This window comes from Talpa occidentalis, unplaced genomic scaffold (assembly GCF_014898055.3).
Source record: "Talpa occidentalis isolate TD23 unplaced genomic scaffold, MPIMG_talOcc4v2.1, whole genome shotgun sequence".
NCBI classification, from domain to species: domain Eukaryota; kingdom Metazoa; phylum Chordata; class Mammalia; order Eulipotyphla; family Talpidae; genus Talpa; species Talpa occidentalis.
The window spans coordinates 102,047,897-102,067,397 of NW_026555331.1; the positions used below are offsets into that span (position 1 = coordinate 102,047,897).

At 42.4% G+C, this 19,501-nt stretch overlaps 1 protein-coding gene across 1 annotated transcript in view; it reads right to left on the bottom strand.

Moving 5' to 3' along the window:
- Positions 1-19,177, bottom strand: part of GSDME (gasdermin E) — a 67,508-nt gene extending 48,331 nt beyond the window's left edge. The window contains exon 1 of the mRNA XM_037509354.2: positions 18,900-19,177. The gene's annotated coding sequence lies outside the window, so the exon portion shown is untranslated. The remainder of the gene's footprint in view (positions 1-18,899) is intronic.
- Between the last annotated feature and the right edge of the window lie 324 nt (positions 19,178-19,501).

Here is a 19,501-nt window from a genome sequence, read left to right on the forward strand (position 1 = left end):
GAGAAATAACACACGCCGCTTGTATAAGTCAAATTTGAATCAAATCGAACCTACCACTTACCAGGTGGGTGACTTTTGGCAAATTTTCAACTCCCACTTACAAACTAATACTGTTGTCAAGAGATTAAAAGAGAAGACCTATGAAAAGCATTCAGCACAGAGATCCTCAATGAAAATTAGTTTCCTTTCCTTCTCTATTTTTCATTTAAATTGAGCCTAAAATTTTTCACCTACATTTAATTTTGTCTTTTACCATATTGACTGCTCTAACTTAAATTAAAATGTGTCATACATTGATATATATCTGTAAATACATTTCTTTTACCTCCCTGAATCCCAAAATTGAATTGCCAAGCATATTAGCAATTTTGGAGGGTTAAATATGACTCAGAATTAGTATACCCTGTTTTCTTTCAGGGTCTCAATCTCTTGTTTGATTGCAATGCACAGAGATCAACAGAAGAACTGCAAGTTACTTGTAGTCAGAAGAGGATCAATCAACATTGTCAAAATTAAAAGCCTCATTGTAAATATTATTGGAGAAATAAGATAATTTTGCTTCTATTATTGACTGAACAACAACCATTTTATTGCATGTTATGGATTGGCAGGTCAGAGCCTCAGGCAGAGCTCAGCTCAATGATTTTTCCCTGTGGAGGGTCTCATGTGGAGGGTCCCAGAGGGCTTCACCCACAATGCTTGTACATTGGCAGAGACAGCAGAAGGTGGCGCTCTGCTAGGTTTAGCAACCAGCTCACTATATGTGGCCTCTGTAGTTTGGTGGTTGCAGGGAAGTCACCCTTCTTAGAGGGAGGCTTGGGTCTTCAAGAGCAAGTGATCCAATAAACAAGGTAAAAACTCCTATTTTTTTGGTCCACTGTTCATGTAGATCACAGATTACTGTCACCATTAGGGACATTTGCAATATAGACCAGCAGTAATTCACTGGAGTCAGATTTAAAGAAATATTCAGGAAAAGTATAACTCATAGGCATACTGCTTTTCCCACTCCATTATCATTATTCTTACAGATTGTCTAGCACCTGATTTTGCTGTGTCCAGCTTAGGGAAGGGAAAAGTCCATGCATACAACATTGTGTTAAACAACACTGTGTTAATTTAACAAATATTTCCTGATGACCTACTATGTGCCAAGCACTATATTAGTTACTGGGGATATAATGGTGATCCAGGGTAATATGTTCTGTGCCCTTATAAGACCTTGGGGATCTATCTAGGAAGACAGATAAACAGTAAGGATAATAAGGGAGAAGTTTAATGTGAGGTTGCATGGAACCACTCAGCTGGAATATCTGACATAGTGGGGGAGAAAAGGTATCTGGGTAAAGGAGAGTCAGTTACACTAAGCTACCTGCTAAAACAAACAAACCCTGAAATTATAAAGATTCACATACAATAGTAGCTCTTTTTCCCCTCAGTGAACAATGAAGATAGTCTCAGGGTGTGATAGGTGGGAATGGAGAAAACATTCAGAAATTAGGGTTGGTCAAAGCAATGCCAGTTTCAACTCCAGGTTGCCAAGGTTTCCTGGATTGAACAGCTCCAGTAGGCAGCAAAGAAAGAACTGGGAACTATGGAGATTTCCATAGTCTTGGCACTTTCGTGTTACTTCCTTTGGCCATAATCAGTCACATGGTCCCCCTAGCTGCAAGGGAAGCTGGGAAATGTTGTTTTGGTGCCCAAGAAAAGAGAAGAGGAACTGGAAGAGCAGTAATAAGCTCATCTTTAAAATGCTTTCAAAGGACAAATAGATATTGGCTAAACTCAGCTGTTACAAAGAGTCTCAACTGGGTAAACATTTTTAGTTAATTTATTTTTGGATTATAAAACATGTATGGTAAATCCTACACCTGGTTTAAAGGATATCTAAGAAAACGTGAAGAAACTGGTGACAGAGTTGATGAGGGTGCTATTTTCATCCTTAACAATTATTTCGATAAAACTTCTTAGCTGCGTTTTAATTGGAGCAGGAGAGTGGGAATTGTATACATATTTATTGTCCTTAAAAAAGGCTAATTGCAATAGAAAAGGCAGTTGGGCCTGGAAAAAATTATCTTGGCATCTGATTCAATCTTGTCTAATTGCTAAAAGCACTAGTGTAATAAGGTGTTTGTCTGGATGATGCAAGAGCAAACAACTACAGAAGTTGAGCCTCTGGCTCCCTGGGCAACGTCACCTTCCACTTCATGGAAGATTTTACTTTGTTTCAAATTGTTGCTTGAGAAGGAATATAATATACTTTGTGATAGTATACTTTTAAGTAATATTGTGTGGTATACATAATACTAGTATATTATATATGTAAACTGTATATATTGTATAATACAGCTAATACTAGCATATTCTGTAGCAAACTTTGATGGAATATATACTTGGAAATCTTCCAGCTTCATTTTCTCCCCAGAAGAACTGTCCCTGTCTTCTTATCACAAGGCTGGGTTTCTCTGAGGAATGTAGGCAGCCAGCAGGAAAAGGGTACACGGGATTTCACAATTCAAGTAGACTTGCATTTTGAAAGTTAATCAATCTCCCTTTGCTAACCATCTCATATTAAAACAATGGAAACATCAGCACTTTGGAGGTTAATTTCATGTGTCCACTTCACAGGGCTAAGGGATGCCCAGACAGTTGGTAAAACATGGTTTCTGGGTGTGTCTGTGAAAGTCTACTGGAAATAGATTACAATTTGAATCCGTAGGCAGAGTAAAGATCACCCTTGCAGGCCTCCCTGGTGTCACAAGGGGTTAAACACAACACTGTGAAGCTATCCACAGCCTCTGCAGCCAGGGGGCAACCCACATGGCGCAGCAGACCTCTCCTGACTCGCCCACTGCTCCCCTCAGCAGTGTATTTCAGTCAGTCTGCCTGTTCTGTTCCCCACTCTATCTCTGATGAATCCTCTCATCTCCTGCACCTCTGGCCTATACCCCAGTTCTTGTATGCATAAATAAATAAATCGTTAAAAAAATAACTCTTACCAATGTGGCATCACCCAGTCCAGGGGAATTTCTCTCTGCCCCAGTTGGAACATCCATCTCCTACTCTGGTACACTGGTGTGCCTTGTTCTCTAAACTTGAGACCCAGACCTAGTTACACCACTGACTGCTGATTTTCCAGCTCCAAGATGGCATGTTGTGGAGCCCTTGGTCTCCATAACATTTATGAAGATACACATACACACACACACACACATATATGTCTATATGGAGAAATATAGATCTATAAGATCTAATTTTATATATATATATATATATCCATATATATGTGTATGTGTGTGTATCTATATCTATATCTACCCTATTGGTTCTGTTTTTCTCGAGAGCCCTGGCTAATACAAACAGCAAAAATCAACCAACCAAATCCCAGTGTTACTGCGGAGAGCTGATTAAGACTTGGTTATCTCATAATTGGAGATGTATCAAGTGCTATGAAGGATAAGACAGGTCTCCCCAACATGTTTAGGCCTTCCCAAGATTGTCACTTTGGCATGTGGATTATGTGAAGCTGAGCACAATAGACAATCTGTAGTCTCACAAAAAGAAACAAAAAACTCCCTTAACAACCTAGAAGAATGAAAATTGGGGTTATTTGCCCAAATTAGGTGAATTTTTAAAAAAAAAAAAAAACTAGAAATAGTGTTTCTACTAGAGAAATGTATCTAATCACAGAGTACCTGATCTTCATTACATTAGTCACCCTCTCCTCATCATGAAATACCCCCTCCTTTTTAAATGCAGAAGCCCCAGAAGGCCCTTATTTCATTCTTTAGCTCAGGATATATACCTCTAGGCTATATACCTCCTTTACTTTGGAATTCACATCTATGTAGATTCCCCATACATATGTAATTAAAGTTAAGTTGTTGTTTTTTTTTTCTACCTACTAATCTGTCTGATATTCATCTTATTGCTCTACCAACCCAAGATGAATCCAGAGAGGTAGAGGAAAATTTCCTCCCCTTCCTGACAAATAAGTTTGAAGTCCATATCTGCCTCCTACTTGCATTACCCCTCCTCCTTCAGTTTTCTCATGTGTGAAGTAGAGATGATTCCCCTAACTCACGTGATTACTGTGATTTAGCTGGCACCCAGGAGATACTTGAAAATGGTACTGTCATCATCAGTTTCAAGTTTCCTGGAATTTCATTCCATTCTGCAAACATGGAGTGCCCATTATACTTCCTAATAAAGTCATTCCCTGCCCTTAGTCACTCACAACTATGAAAAGAGTGACTTGGTGGAAAAGCTGAAAAAGAAAACAATAATTCTGACTTGGGAGGGACATTGTTAGGAAATATGTCCTGGAAAGACTAGCCTTTATTAGGACCTTACAGAAAAGAATCCAAAAAAGTTAAAGAAGTATGCTTGAAAACTCCTGAGGTTCCACATCTCATCTCTTCCTCCTCACCCATCAAGCAGCTACCCCCACAAGGGCCAGACATTCCCTCCACCGAGGAGTAGCTCACTCTCTAGAATTAGAGTAAGCCTGACATATAACTACCCCAAAGAGAAGCCTCGCTGCCAAGGTCATAAGAAGGCATAAATGTTGATACAAATCCTTTCTGGATAACAAATTTGAAAGATAAAAAAAGAAATAACAAATAATTTCATCATTTTGCTACTTTTAGTTTAGTTAGAACAGTGAGCACGGGGTTAGAGATCCATAAATTGCTACATTTTATGAATGTCACTCAGTTCTTGGGTCTTGGGAGTGATTGCCTATGATGATCCCCCAAACTCTGTTCCTCTGCCTTGTGGTCCTGATGGGCCCCAGAGGTTGGTCATGTGGCCATCCCAGGTTGCTATGAAATCCCTTCAACATGACAGTTCCAAGTGACCACCAAAGCACCTGCCAGGCTCCCACACGGCACAGGCCCTTGTAGGCTATTGTAAGCCCAGCGCCTTCCCTTCCCCCGACTCCGTGCTGATGACCTGTGACTATTAACACCACCTCTCTCTCTCAATGCGGCATCAGGGGCCTGAGGAAGGTGAAGGTACTGCTGCAGGGTGGGGGGAACAGAGCGAGGAGCTTGAGATGGTCAGTGCCAGGGTCTGCAATGAGAGGTGCGCTGCTTCTCCAGTGGCAGGCCCTCTTTTCCCCTCCTCCATATCCTTGGCCAGAGGGCTTTTGTCTGTTAGAGTTTGAGGTTCAAAAATTGATTGGAGGGCCAGCTCTCTCAGTAACTTAGAATGTGCTCTTTTAAAGGAGGGGGCTACTCTGGCCCTAAGCTTCTGAGATTGTCATGACTGAGAAAAGCGAGTTTCTGCCTCTTCCCTGCCCCTGCCTTCTCCTAACAGGTCTTGTCATTTCACTTTCCTCTTTGTCCGTGCCCCTAAATAAAGCCAGCAGTCCTTGAATAGAAATAAAAGACTCAGCTCTGAATCCAAGCTCCTAACTTTGGACTGATGTGCCACAGGTGAATTGTGGGAGGAAGTCAAACATTTAAACACAATTTGGGGGGCCTCCCTGGTGGCACAAGGGGTTAAGACACAGCACATGAAGCTATCCGCAGCCAGGGAGATGACCCACATGGCGCAGCAGACATCTCCTGACTTGCCAGCTGCTCCCCTCAGCAGTGTATTTCAGTAGATTCACCTGTTCTGTTCCCCGCTCTGTCTCTGGTGAATCCTCTCAGCCCCCACACCTCTGGCCTGTACCCCAGTTCTTGTAAGCATGAATAAATATATAAATCTAAAAAAAAAAAAAAAACAATACAATTTGGATACAATTCTGAAAGGCCAGTGTTTTACGGTTAGGTAAAATAGTATTCTCCCACTGGAAATGTGCTAGTATACTTTATTTCTTCTGATCTTAAGAGTTTTCTGGAATTGTGACTCCTAAAACAACACGTGGAATCTAGTCAAATGCTTTTTATTGCCCTGACATTAAAATATGCTATTTCTATGCCTTCCAGAAATCTCTTTTTCTGGGAAAGTGGGAAAGTTGGATAATCTGGCTTTGCTAAATAGTCAAGGGAGAGGGAAGTTGTAGAAACTTCTTTTTTGTTTCTACTAAAGCTTTGTCATTTCTTCTAAACACAGTCACAAATAGGGTCCATGAAATCTGTGATAAAATTACATCTACAATCTTACTATCCAAAATATGTAATAGAACCTGAATCATTTTCTCATATCACAATTTAGGGGCAAATTTCCTCTTTCATCTCTTATCTGATAATGATCTATTATTAGGGAGTCCAGAAAAAAATGCTTTTGATGGCCCTCAGGCATATTTGTATACTACTTTATTAAATGTCATCTGCTTTTGCTTTATTAATGTTTGATTAAGGACCATCTGGCTGGTGCTACAGATCATATACCGCCTCTGATGAGTCAGTTCTCACTCATCAATAAATTATCAAATGTCATCTTTAACAAAAGAGAGATTAAACTGGGTAAATAAAGATCAGGAGACAGTACACGCATGTCCCAAGGCTGCCCCCAGCTGGAACTCATGGCCTGCAAGCTCTCTCTGTCTCTATGTCCCACATGTTGTTGCTGAAAACTGAAAGCTGGACTCAACTTCTGAGGTTGAGTCAGACTTCAAGATTCTGGTTAAAAAGCCCAAATGCAATGCTCCTTTGTGTCTTTGCAAGGTCTGTTGGGATTTTAGGAGTGTATTTCCATATAGTTCAATAATTTTTCCAGAAATCTGTGTCACTGGAACTTCCAGGGGTGTTTTGTTTTGTGCCTTGTTGTCACTTTCGTGTGAAAATGTCTCTTTGATTTATAAAATAAATTTTTACATTTATAAAGAGGCCATGAGATGAAACTTAACCTTTAAAGATGAAGAGTCAGGGCCTTCCTGGTGGCACAAAGGGTTAAGACGCAGCACTATGAAGCTGTGCAGCCACTGCAGCACAAGTCTGAGCCCCAGCGAGGGAGGTAACCCACATGGTGAGACCTCTCCTGTCTCACCCACTGCTCCCCTCGGCAATGTATTTCAGTCAGTCTGCCTGTTCTGCTCCCTACTCTGTCTCTGGTGAATCCTCTTACCCCCCACACCTCTGGCCTGTACCCCAGCTCTTACATGCATAAATAAATATTAAAAAAAAAAGATGAAGAGTCTAATAACTTATTTCAAACAATGAAATGCCTAATAAAATTGGAGACACCTGGGGGGAGGGAGAGGGTAGACACAGGGATTGCATTTTAGGGCACCCCTTGCTTTTGAGGCCTAACCTGACTTCCTGGTGCCAGAACCCAGAGGGAGACAGGGTATGAGATAGATTCAGTGACAGAAAAAGCTCTTCTTTTACCCACCTTCCTCCTTAGTCTCCTGGAAACTTATCATTGACAATACTAATTTTTTTCACCTTAGTTTCTTCATAAACACAATTCCAATAAGCTCTTGGGTATAAATAAGCTTGTTTAGTCTTATGTCCCTGTTTAAATCATTTTGATTATAATTCTGTTTTATGATTTAGATGTTTCAAGTTATATAGCCAATACCTGAAGCACATCGAAAAAAATTGAGTTTGATAGCTTAAGATAAAGTGCTATTATTATTCTTTCCCATTTTAGTGCAAATCATAAATCCACATACCCGTGGCCTTCATTTTCACATAGTTTATCACTAATTCATTTTAATGGTGTTCATTTTTGATGGCAATTCATATTGTTCTTCCATTTACCGACTTGTAATTGGTTCTGATTTTCATGTATTTTATGGAGACTCTCAGTTTGAGATATATTATGCAGAACTAAATAATTTTTAAGACTGATTAACAATCACAGTCATATTGTCATTTGTGGGTAGGGCTCCCTCTCTCCCCTACCTGTGCAAGAGCCTTTCTGTGTCTTCTAACACAATGATGTGAGGGTCTTTGGGTTTTATAGAGCTGAGCCTTTTACACAGAGAGGAAAACAGGCCCTGGAAGAAATTCTTCTGGAACCTGGCAATCTTCTGAATTGGTATAACCCCTTTGGTCAGCTATGGAAAGCTCTGTGACTCCTAATTCCTGAGGTACTAGAAGACTCAAATGCCATGGCTGCCTCTTCCCTTGTTCCCAGAGCTTTTCTTCATGGTTTTGCCCTCTTTTAGCCTTTGATCTTCCCATGCTCAGGTAGATGTGCATATCTCAGATACACCAATCTCTTTGGAAAGTTCATGATGTCTAGATTATAAGCAAATGGGCCTGTTTTCTTTTGAAGGGGGCAATTCTGCTTGTCGTGGACTAGTCTGAGTTGTGAGGGACTTCCAGGCTCTGTTCAACCCCTGTCTCCTCCACAACTCCATCATGACTGCCCCACAGAAGCCACCTTCCTCTAGGTCATTTCCTGGTGGCATCACTCATTTGCCACTTAAACAATATAGTGGTTGCTTGCCAGCCTTTCAAAAAAAAAAGCCCTATTTCAGCTTGAGTCCTTCAAACTAGACCAAGATGCTAGATCTTCCAGGACTTCAATCTCGTTCTGGCTCTAAGATCTGGGTCTGCTAACTCACCTCTGTTTATTTAGTCTCTCCTCCTTGGAAGGGACCCAGCTGAGGAATACAGCCCCTGCCTTGAAGTTACACAAATACCACCCACATAAGACATATGTGTGTGGAAGAAGTTACCAAATGTGTGGGGAGATTGGAATAGTTTACAAGAAAGCAAAATTATATAGTAGGTGGCCTTGGGAGCTTGCCATCTCTTGGTTTGCCTTCTCCCAAGCCACCCTCTTGGAGTGTCATTCTTCACCCACACTATTTATCAAATTAATCTTCCTAAGGAAGACAATGCCTTCCCCAAGTGGGATCCCAATGTTGCTTGAATTCCCATACAAGAGAAATTTGTTAATTTTCTTCTCATCCTGTTACAAAATATTGTATGGACAAAATAATCTTCCTAGCAGTATTGTAAATCTAGGAAGGAATAGATCTTCTTTCAGATTTCCTAATAACTCAGGAGAAGGAAGGGGGATGAATATTGACCATCTGCTGTGAGTCAAACATACTGCTGGATATTTTAAAAATATATTTGTATTTTACATTTTATTTATTGCTGTGCTATGAAGTCAAGGTGATTATCTCACTTACACTGATTTGAAAATGGAGATTCGAAGAGATTAAATAATTTACCTAAAGATCACATTGTTCAGAATGCAAAACCCACACAAATTTGAGAAACCTCTAGATTTCTAAAATACTTCAAGCTTGCAAAGGACTCCTCTGTGAGGTTACTGCCCCAACTGCCTGCCTCCTGGACCCAACCTGTCTCTTGGGATCTTTGCTGACAATGCCTTCTGGTAAACAGGAGTTCCTGGTGGCTGACCATGGTGGCTGGGATGAGTAATTTTAAATGACTCAGAGTGTTGATGGTGGTAGTACTTCTGAGAAAAGAGAAGTCTCAGCAAAGGGAAGATGGGAGAGCCTGAATCAGATTATACCTGTCAATATGAGCCAATTCTGGGTTGGCTTTAGCTTTTTATTTTGAAAGACTTTAAACCTACGTTAAAGAAGATAGAATAGCACAATCATCCACCATCTATCTTCCAGCTTCAGTAATTATCAACTCATAGGCAATTCTGCTTCATCCATATCTGCTCCATCTTCCCCCATCCATCATTTCATTCTGAAGCAAATCCTAGTTTAATTTTCTAACCATTTCTACACACTCACCAGGATTTGCTTTTGTGTCATCTAAAAATTCAATGAAAATTAAAGCACTACTGGATCATCTTCATTAAAACCTTCAGGAGCTGGGTCTCCCTGGTGGAGTAGGGGTTAAGTCTGTGTGATCACCACTGTGTCTATCAAACCCTGGCCAAGGAGCTAACCCACATATGGCGCAGCAGGCATCTCCTATCTCCCCCGCTGCTCCCCTCAGCAGTGTGTTTCAATAGATCCACCTGTTCTGCTCCCCTCTCTGTCTTTGGTGAATCCTCTCACCCCTGCGTCTCTGGCCTATACCCCAGTTCTGCTATGTATAAATAAATAAATAAATAAATAAATAAATAATCTTTAAAAAAAACAAAAAAACCTCCAGAAGACATATACATTACTGTTCTACCTGTGCACCTGGCAAGCTGGGCACCCAAAGGATCCCCTTGTTGTTGACTTAGCAGTGGTATCACTCTCCCCTTTCTTAGGCCACCACTCTTATCTCCCAAAGCAATTTGATATAAATGGTGACTTTATAGTTCTTAAAATCTCAGAAATTCATTTCTATGTGTATCATAGGAACGTGTATAATAGAAAGAGTACTTTAAAGGTGAAAAATTATATGTATTATGAACTGAGAACACTCCAGTTTATTCTTTTAAGATTATTTAAAAATTTCCTATTTCTAAAAGTAATGACTATAATTATTATATTCATAATCTTATATGTACAATTTAAAAAATTTCTACTTCTAGAAGTATGAGTTACTTTTAAGATTTTTTTTAAAAATGAACAAAAATAACTACCATGAGGAATATAAATTCCAAAAATATGTTTATGGAAAGCAACATATTGGAGTTTTACACACAGGAACTCTTCAGGATAAGTATAAACTGGGGGGGAAAGTTTATGTCAACAAACATGTTCACCCTAGTGCATATATATATATATATATATATATATATATATATATATATATATATAAATGGGCCCTACATAGCATCTGAACCCAGAGCCAGACCCATGACCTGACAAGAGCTGCTTCGGGGAGCAGATAGTAATGTAGCAAGTGTAGTTGAGGAATTGAATCACTGAAAATTTTGGAGGGGTTTGATGGCTCTTAGGGACAGAAAGAGGGATATTTGAAGGGGATAAGAAGTAGGATATCTGAAACCAGGGCTCTCCTGGGGAAACTCCGACCTACAGAGAGTCCCTGCTTTTCTTAGAGCCATCCTTGCAGCTGACCTTGGAGAAGCAAGGCCTATCAGCCTGAATTCCTCTGCTTCCAAGAAGCACACCCTCCCCCAGACACTGAGATCAGCCCGAGTCCTTGGATAGGAGAGTGATATCTGTTGGTGTCACCACTGAAAAGTAAGTAGCTCTACTGTTCCCATTTAATTTGCCCGAAAAAATGTAGGAAACCAAACTCTGTTTTCTAATTTTCCTTAAAAAACATGTATTGTGTGATTTCAGGAAGAAAAACAAATTTATTTTGCTCTTGAATCTACTCCAGCTTCCCATCTGTCCCCCACAGTCTCTCTCTAAAAAGGCTGACTAGAAAAAGGAGGAGTACACGCATGTGCCCACACACACACACTCTCTCTCTGCGTGCACACACACACACACAGAGAGAGAGAGAGAGAATGCTTATGTAGGGGAGCTCACTTGCACGGGTCAATAGGCTTCACAAGTCACTTCCCACTCATACAGGGAAGGAGAGGGCTAGGTTAGAGCAGGGAGATGGTCATGCCTCAGTGTCCCCAGGAGGCTCAGTAATGAAAGATTAGGACCCAAATGTGGGTAGACCAGACCATGGGATCTTAGAGCCCAGCTGTGGAGCTTCAGACCTGAACATCTGGCCTCAGGCTGAGCAGCAACAACATAGTGATCAACACGGATGGTGAGGCCCAATGTAGCTGTACTACTAGCAGACGGGACAGGGTGATGGAAACGAAGAAACTCCCATGTAAAGTGACTTACTCAAGCAGGAAGCGCTGTGTGTTTGTTCTTTCTATAACAAGAGTTTAAGGAGGTGGTCAACAGATGCTGTAGTGGCTCAGTGGACAAGGGTGACCAACTGTCCAATTTGTCTGGAACTGAGGAGGTTCCTGGCTTGTAGGACTTCAATTCTAGAGCCAGAAAATCCTGGGAGAACCAAGACAAGCTGGTGACCTTAGATGTTGTTTTCCAGGATTGATCACCTTGTTGGTTTGCAATATGCAGCTTGTCTGCTGAGATGTAAGAGAGCCACTCTGGCTGCTACCATGTGACCCTGCCAGCCAGCAGGGATGGGAGCTGGACAAAGGGAGGCGCATTTCTGGCATCTTAAAGGCACAACCCAGAGCCTGCCTACACCACTGCTGCTCCTAACTGTGTGCTTGGAATGCAGTCACATGGCCACCCCTGGAGGGAGTCTGAGAAATATCATTAGCTAGGTAACCAGGTACCCAGCCAAAGAGCCATTATTTTGAATAAAAGGAGACTAAATATAGGAGAGGCACCTGGCGAGCTACCAGGGTGCCGAACATGTAATACTTCACAGTGCCGGCCATACACGCCTCACAACTCCTTTCTAAGTGGCTCTTTCTGCATAAATTGTTAAACTGGTACCATGTGACCCTCCATCTAGGTATCAAGTGGGTGGTCCAGGTCTGACCTATGACCCAAGGCCAGTCAATTTATAATGTTGTCAGCTTCTCAGCTGGCCTGATAGTCATCCCATTTTACCCACAGAAAAATTGAAATGTTGACACACAAAGTTAGTTTCAGGAGCTTGCTGAAAGATACCTAAAGATAAATTAGGCTGCAGAAACCACCAAAAAGCAGAAGCCATGAGAGAGAGCCAATCCTTGAGAAAGAAAAGTTAATCTCGGTGATGGAAGTGCTGGGATTCTGAATAAATACAACCCAGTTTCTGAAGGCCTAGGAGTGAGTCTGTTACTACCTTCCCTATGACACCTTAACATCAGTTGGCAGGTTGAGGATGTGACACAAGGTGTGTATGTGTGTGTGTGTGTGTGTGTGTGTGTGTGTGTGCTGCCACTAGTGTGTATTCAGTTGCAAAAAAAAAAAAAACAACCCTAGATAAATCTGAATAAATATGGCTTTGTGAATAAGGACACCTGTCACCTCACATACCAAGATATGTGGAGGGAGCGCAGGGGCCGGAGCGCTGATCAGAGACCCAACCACAACCTCCACAATCAGAGCTCTGTCTGCCGTTTTGCATGCCGTCCTCAGCACCTCGGGACTTTTTCCAAGCTTGTCTCAGGACAGCTGCAGAAATTATCCACACAAACAACAGTCTAAGGCTGGAAAGGTGGTGGCCCTTTCCTTTCTTCCATTGTGAGAATGTGGAAAATACTTCCAAAGTTGCCCGTGGATTTCCCCTTCCATCTGCTCAGAGCTGCATCCCATGGCCATTAATTCCTAAGCCAGCCACTGGCAGGGGAGGAGTTGCCATATAGGCTGAGCCTGGTCATGATACTGAGGCTGGAGAGGGGCCTCGGCCTCCCCTCAAACGCAAGGCAGCTGGTATTCTAACAGAATCAGAACTCTGTTAGTAAGTAATAGGATGAAGGGGTGACTCTAGGACATGATTACAGTCCATGGCAGGAGGGTTGAGCTGTCAGCTGGGGGGCGGTTCATGCGTTGTGAATTCAAATTGAGGGTCTGACCTAGTGTTGCACGTTATAAACTTAGTTTTGTCACCTGCCACTTTCTGCAGTGTTGACACACCCTAACCAAGGGTCAATTTATAAATCAGGGCATCCGTTTATTGATTTGTTTTGTAAGATGCACAAATGTCTCTGCAATGACTGGAAAACACGCTCACCTCCTAGTCTGGAATACTCATGTTGTCCTTTGCCTAGATATGCTCACTCACACCAATTCAAATGTCACATCTTCTGTGAAATCCCTCCTGGCCCCTTCCCAATAGAACCAACTCCTCTGTCTGTTAAGTTACCGTAGTGGTAAATAGTCACTGGGAAGGTGGTGGCCCTTTCTTTTCTTCCATTGTGAGAATGTGGAGAATATTTCCAAAGCTGCCAGTGGTTTTCTCCTTCCATCTGGTCAGAGCTGCATCCCATGGCCGTTAATTCCTAAGCCAGCCACTGGCAGGGGAGGAGTCACAGTGGGGACTGGAGGTTATTTCCTCTCCGATTGCAGTATAATTCATGACCATTTTTGCCTCCCCAATGGATAGCCTCATGCTTTTCTGGAAACTAGTAAACCCAGAAGAGTGGTTCCTAGACTTTTATTTTTTATGAGAATCACACGACTTGTTTTAAAAAACCTCATTCTCTGGCCCTAGCCCCAGGGTGTCCACACAGTAGGTTGCAGTGGGGACAGGAATGTACAAATGAACACAAACCTCAGTGACCAGGATGCAGGGCCTCAAGGCTACATTTTGGGAAACACTGGTCTAGTCCTTGTTCCTTCTTACAACTATTGTTCTAGTGATGAGGCCTTTTCGCAAGTGTACTGATTACACAATGACAAAATCTTCTCTCTAGCCCTTTTCTAAGGAAATCAACAAAATACGGGGAAGACAACTGACAGGACAGAGAGAGTAGCAGATGCTTGAGCTGAGTGTAAAGAGGAAGAAGGTGTGAGTTAAGTAGATAGGGCAGGGCAGTCTTCAAATAGGGATAGAGGATTCAGAGACAGAGGGGTCTGAGACCACAGCAGTTTAGCATAATAGGAGAGCAGAGGGCATGTGAGGAAGTAATGAGAAATTAGACTAGAGTAATCACAGGCAGTAGCATATTTATTATTCATTTATAGAACCTTATAAAATAGCAAAAACTACCATTTTTTGAGCCCTTATTTTCCAGTGAGCACTATGACAGGCAATTCACATATATTAGGCATAATTTAGTGCCATGCTTTTCCAAACTAGTTGATCTCAAGACCAAACACACTCTTAAACTAAATACTCTTAAAAATTATGGACAGCTTTTATTTATGTAGGCTGTGTTTATTGCCATTTATAGTATTAGATCTTCAAACTGAGAAAGAGTAATTCATTTAAAATATTGATCAGCTTGTTATAAAAAATACTTTTAATGAACTATAACTGTACTCTCCAAAACAAAACAAAAATTAGAGGGGGGCCTCCCTGGTGGTGCAAGGGGTTAAGCACAGCACTATGAAGCTGTTCCCAGCCATTGCATCACTAGATCGATCTCTGGCCAGCCAGGGAGCAAGCCACATGGTGCAGCAGACCTTTCCTGACACACCCACTGCTCCCCTCAGCAGTGTATTTCAGTCAATCTGCCTATTCTGTTCCCCTCTGGTGAATCCTCTCACCCCCTGCATCTCTGGCCTGTATCCCAGTTCTTGTATGCATAAATAAATAAATCTTTTTTAAAAATATGGAGGGATGAGTAATGCTGCTTTACATTTTTGCAAATATCATTAATCCTGGTTTAAAAGGAGACAGCTGGGGTCTCATACATGCTTCACATTGGCCACTTGCTTTATCACATGTCATGTTGTTTCTGGAAAACCCCACAACATACTCATAAGAGAATGAAAGTGAAAAAGGCAATTAGTGTCTTATGAAATATTATTAGAGTTTCCACACCACTTAAATGGGTCTGCAGGGTCCCCCAAGGTTCCCAGACCACTGTCTAGGAGTTGCTGACTGAGAGGTTGTATATAGGTATCTTAAGACCCATTTATATGTTGGTGCCCCCATATCAGCAAGCAATTTTCTGACATGAGCAGGGTGTTGGAGAATTGAACTAAACTTAGCTAAAAATTATGACACTGTTTATGCAGAGATTAACAGGGTCAGAGGCTTCAGATTCCACAGATAAAGGGCTCAGTCTCCTGAGACCACCCTCCACTTCCAATGCTAGTTATGAGCTCCAGGAATTACCTGTACTTCTGATCAGCGGGCAATTTGGATGTTCCCATGAAGCCCTCCTCCGACTTTAGGTGACAATGTCACAAGTCCAGGTTATTACCTAAACTTCCAAACATAGATTAAGGGTTTCCAGGACATTCTCTGAGGTTCAATTAATTTGCTAGAGCAGTCCACAGAAATGGGTTTAGGAAACCCATTTACCCACTAGATCACCAATTTATTACAAAAGGATGTAATTCAAGAACAGCTAGAAGGAACACATGCTTAAGACAAGGTATGGGGGGAAGGCATGTACCTTTCATGCCCCCTTTAGGTGTGTCACTGTCCCTAAATTTCTATGTGTTTGCCAATCTGGAAGCTCCCTGAAGCCCTTCCTTTTGGGTTATTATTGGGCTTTATAATTTAGGCAAGATTAAATCACAGCCACTGGCAATGGAATTCAATCTTTAACCCCATTCCCAGAGGTCTGGATGTGGACCTGGAAATTCCAACCTCCTAATCACTTGGTTAGTTTACCTAGAAAACAATCCCCATCCTAAGTGCTGCCCCAAATCACCTTATTAACATAATAAGGGATGCCTTCAGCACTCTCAAAGTTTCAGAAATTCCAAGGCTTTGAGGAGTTGTGAGCCAGGAACTAGGAATGAAGACCCAATATAGATGACAAATATTTACTGGTCATCTGAATGACCAAAATCACTATATCCTCGAGGTGAAGAGCATTTGAATCCTGGCTTGATCACGTATGAGATTGTGAGTGTGATCAAGTTACCTTGCCCAGGCCTCAATTTCCTCTTAGATTAAGTAGGGATTGCCTGGGTATCATTTAATAAGATTAAAATCTAAAGTGCCCACTCTGCCTGGCAGGCAAATTTGGGAGGGTTGAATAGATAAGGAAATTAATAGGTTGTCATGGGAACCAGGCCATCCATGACAAGAAAAACCAGCCCAGCCCTGGGAAAGCAGAAGGAAGGGCAGGACACATTCTGTGTCAAAGGCCAGTGCCTGAGACCAGATGTCCAGCAGATAACTGGTGTAAACTGGTGCAAACTGGCACCCCAAGTAAGAAAGCCCCTGAAACCAGAGTATAAGGGAGCCTCAAATCTGTCTTCCTGTGCAAACTTCTCCTGTCTGGTCCCCTGGGTATTTCATTCCGGAGACACACGGTGGGGGGGGGGGGGCAGAGGGATTGGGGTCAAAATAAGGGGGTTGCAATTATATGGGGAATATAAAAAAATTTTTTTTTAAATTAAAAAAAACTAAATAAAAGAAAACGACAACAACAAAAAAATCTGCCTTTCCTGTTGTCTACTCTGTCTCTGGTAAATACTTTTACTGCCAAACCTCCAGCCTCATCCTGACACTACACTGCCCCAGGGCTGTTGAGGGAGTTGCGGACTAGTGATTAGCAGAGCCAGTGCTCAGTGAGTGGTGGCAGCCTGTGACCCTCACAACCACCCAGGAGTTAAGTCCAGTGAAAGACTGAAGAAATGGACACTGGAATAGCAGCACCAGGGTTCTCACGGCTGACTTGTGAGTGCTGTGATATAAATTCACTGAGCTGAGGTGTTTTGAGCAGAGCAGGGTAATAAAACGATTAGTGACATGACCCCAGCTTAGAAAAATCACTCTGGCTGCCACTTAGAGGAGGCTGGATGGGAAGAAGTGAGAACTGGCTGGTCTCCGTTCAGTAGCCTGAGTGGGGGGCAGAGGATGATAAAGTTAGAACAGGGAGACACTTGTGGTCAGAGGACTTCTGTTTTACTCTAAGTGGGATTAAAATTCAAAAAAGTGTTTGAGGAGAGGAATGACATGATTTGGCTTATTTTATTTATTACTTTTAAAGATTTATTTTATTTTATGCATATAAGAGCTGGGGCACAAGCCAGAGGTGTGGGGGGTGGGGGTGAGAGGATTCACCAGAGAAAGAGCAGGGAACAGAACAGGCAGACTGACAGAAGTACACTGCTGAGAGGAGCAGTGGGCGAGTCAGGAGAGGTCTGCTGCATCATGTGGCTTGCTCCCTGGCCAACTGGGGGATCGCATTCGTGTTGCAGAGGCTGTGGATTGCTCCATGTGTTGCTTCTTAACCCCTTGTGCCACCAGGGAGGCCCGATTTGACTTATTTTAAAGGGTCACAATGTATGAAAGTCATTATGCTGTACATCTCCAGCTCACACAACGCTGTATGTCAGTTGTAGCTTAATAAAACTGGAGAACATGCTTAACTGGCTACAATTTTATGTATATTTTGGCACAATAGAAAATTAAAACCTTAGTCTAATCTGATCATTTAGATTGTCTGCTGTGGTGGTGCTCACTCACTTCTGGAGAGATGATGAACCTCTCAGATTTTTAAAGGCTCCCCTCCCCCTCACAGAGAATGTGCTTGCATATTTGGGAAAGTGAGGGGGTGGGGAAAACGCTAGAGGTGATGGCTCATGGGACCTTGCTGCAGAGGAAGAAGAGTGGGTGTGATTTTCTTGACCTCCTCCAATTCCTTGTGTCCCTGTGTGCCACCTGCCTCTGCTCCCCACCTTGTGTCATAGCCCTGGGCTGAGGAGGAACCAGACATCGTGACACTTTAAAAATTTCATTAATGCCAGTTGGGAAGCAGTGTGGTGTCTTAACTGGCACAGAGGACCCGTGAGTCATATGCGCTTCCACCCTCCCCCTGGCCTCATCTTGTTCTCCTGACATCTCTGAGGTCTTGCCTCTCAGTCCACATCCGCAGCTAAGCTGAACCCCACAACCTCTTCCCTCATCACTTGGGACCCTCTTATTTGGCTAACAAACTGGGCTTCCCAGGGGGCCAGAAAATTCTCAAGCAAGAAGACTGGGTATTTCTAGTCTCTGGACCACTCCTGGCTCAGTAAATATTTTTCAGAGAATTAATGACAGCAGTTGTTGGCTGCTCCCTGTCTGCAAACTCTCTGAGGTGTCACAGGAGGAAGGCCCCTGTCTTTCCATTTCAAACACAGCACTAAAGCAAATATACATAATTCAATGAAGAAACATAGTTGTTACCAACATGCCACTTGGAAAGTCCTAGAACAATCCTGAAATTAGAAAGTGGTGTCCCACCTTTGTGGTGAGTAAATGCTGGTCAACAGATTGTGAGGGTCATCACCTGGGGGAATGCATGTGAATATAAAACTATTCCCAGGACATTAACCAAATTTGAAAATTGCTACTTAAATTGATATATATATATCTTTTCCAGTGTTGCATCTGTTTAATTTTTGACATTAAAGAAGTGAGGCTACATTTAGCTCATTAAAAAATTCTACCAATGATATCACGGAGAACCAGAGTCCTTGCAAAGCAGTGAGTCATAATTCACCTTGGAACCAAAACAATTGAATAAATTCGACTCCAAAAAAGCCGGGGAGAGGGATTCAAAGCCTGTTTACTTACTGAAAATTCCTCTGAAGCTCAGACGTGAATGATTCTGATGAATGTAAGGTCCAAGTAGGTGCTGGTTTTTCTGTTTGCAGGTCCTTCCCCTACTCCAGCGGCTGCACTCTAAGAACTTAATTCACTTTAGGTCCCTGTGCTCACTCTCATTCAGTGGGGGCGAATGGAGGTCAGTAGAGACAGAGGTTGGGGGAGCTTTTCTCACCCTGCTGAGGGTTCTCTGGCAGAGGCATAGGTCTCTCCACTCCCTCAGCAACTCTTGGCCTGTCCTTCCTGCCTCTGAGCTTGAGCTGCTCTGCGCATGACCATTCAAGCACATTCCAGCTGCTGCTAATCTGGCCTAAACCTCCTCAGAGCCTCACAAGTAGCCCTTGCACTAAATCTCTTGAAGCATCAGAGATGGATTCTGCTTCCCGCAGGGAGTCTTCCTTCAAAGTTCACCAAGAGAATCCTTGAGCAGAGTCAACCAGGACAGTGATGTCCTGATTTGCTGGTCACTAGTGAGCATCAGTTAATGTTATTGCTGGCATTTGCTGGGAGGACTAGAGTAGGTAAATGAAGTTGATTGGGCTTTCATGCCCAATCAATTAGCCTCTGTGGCT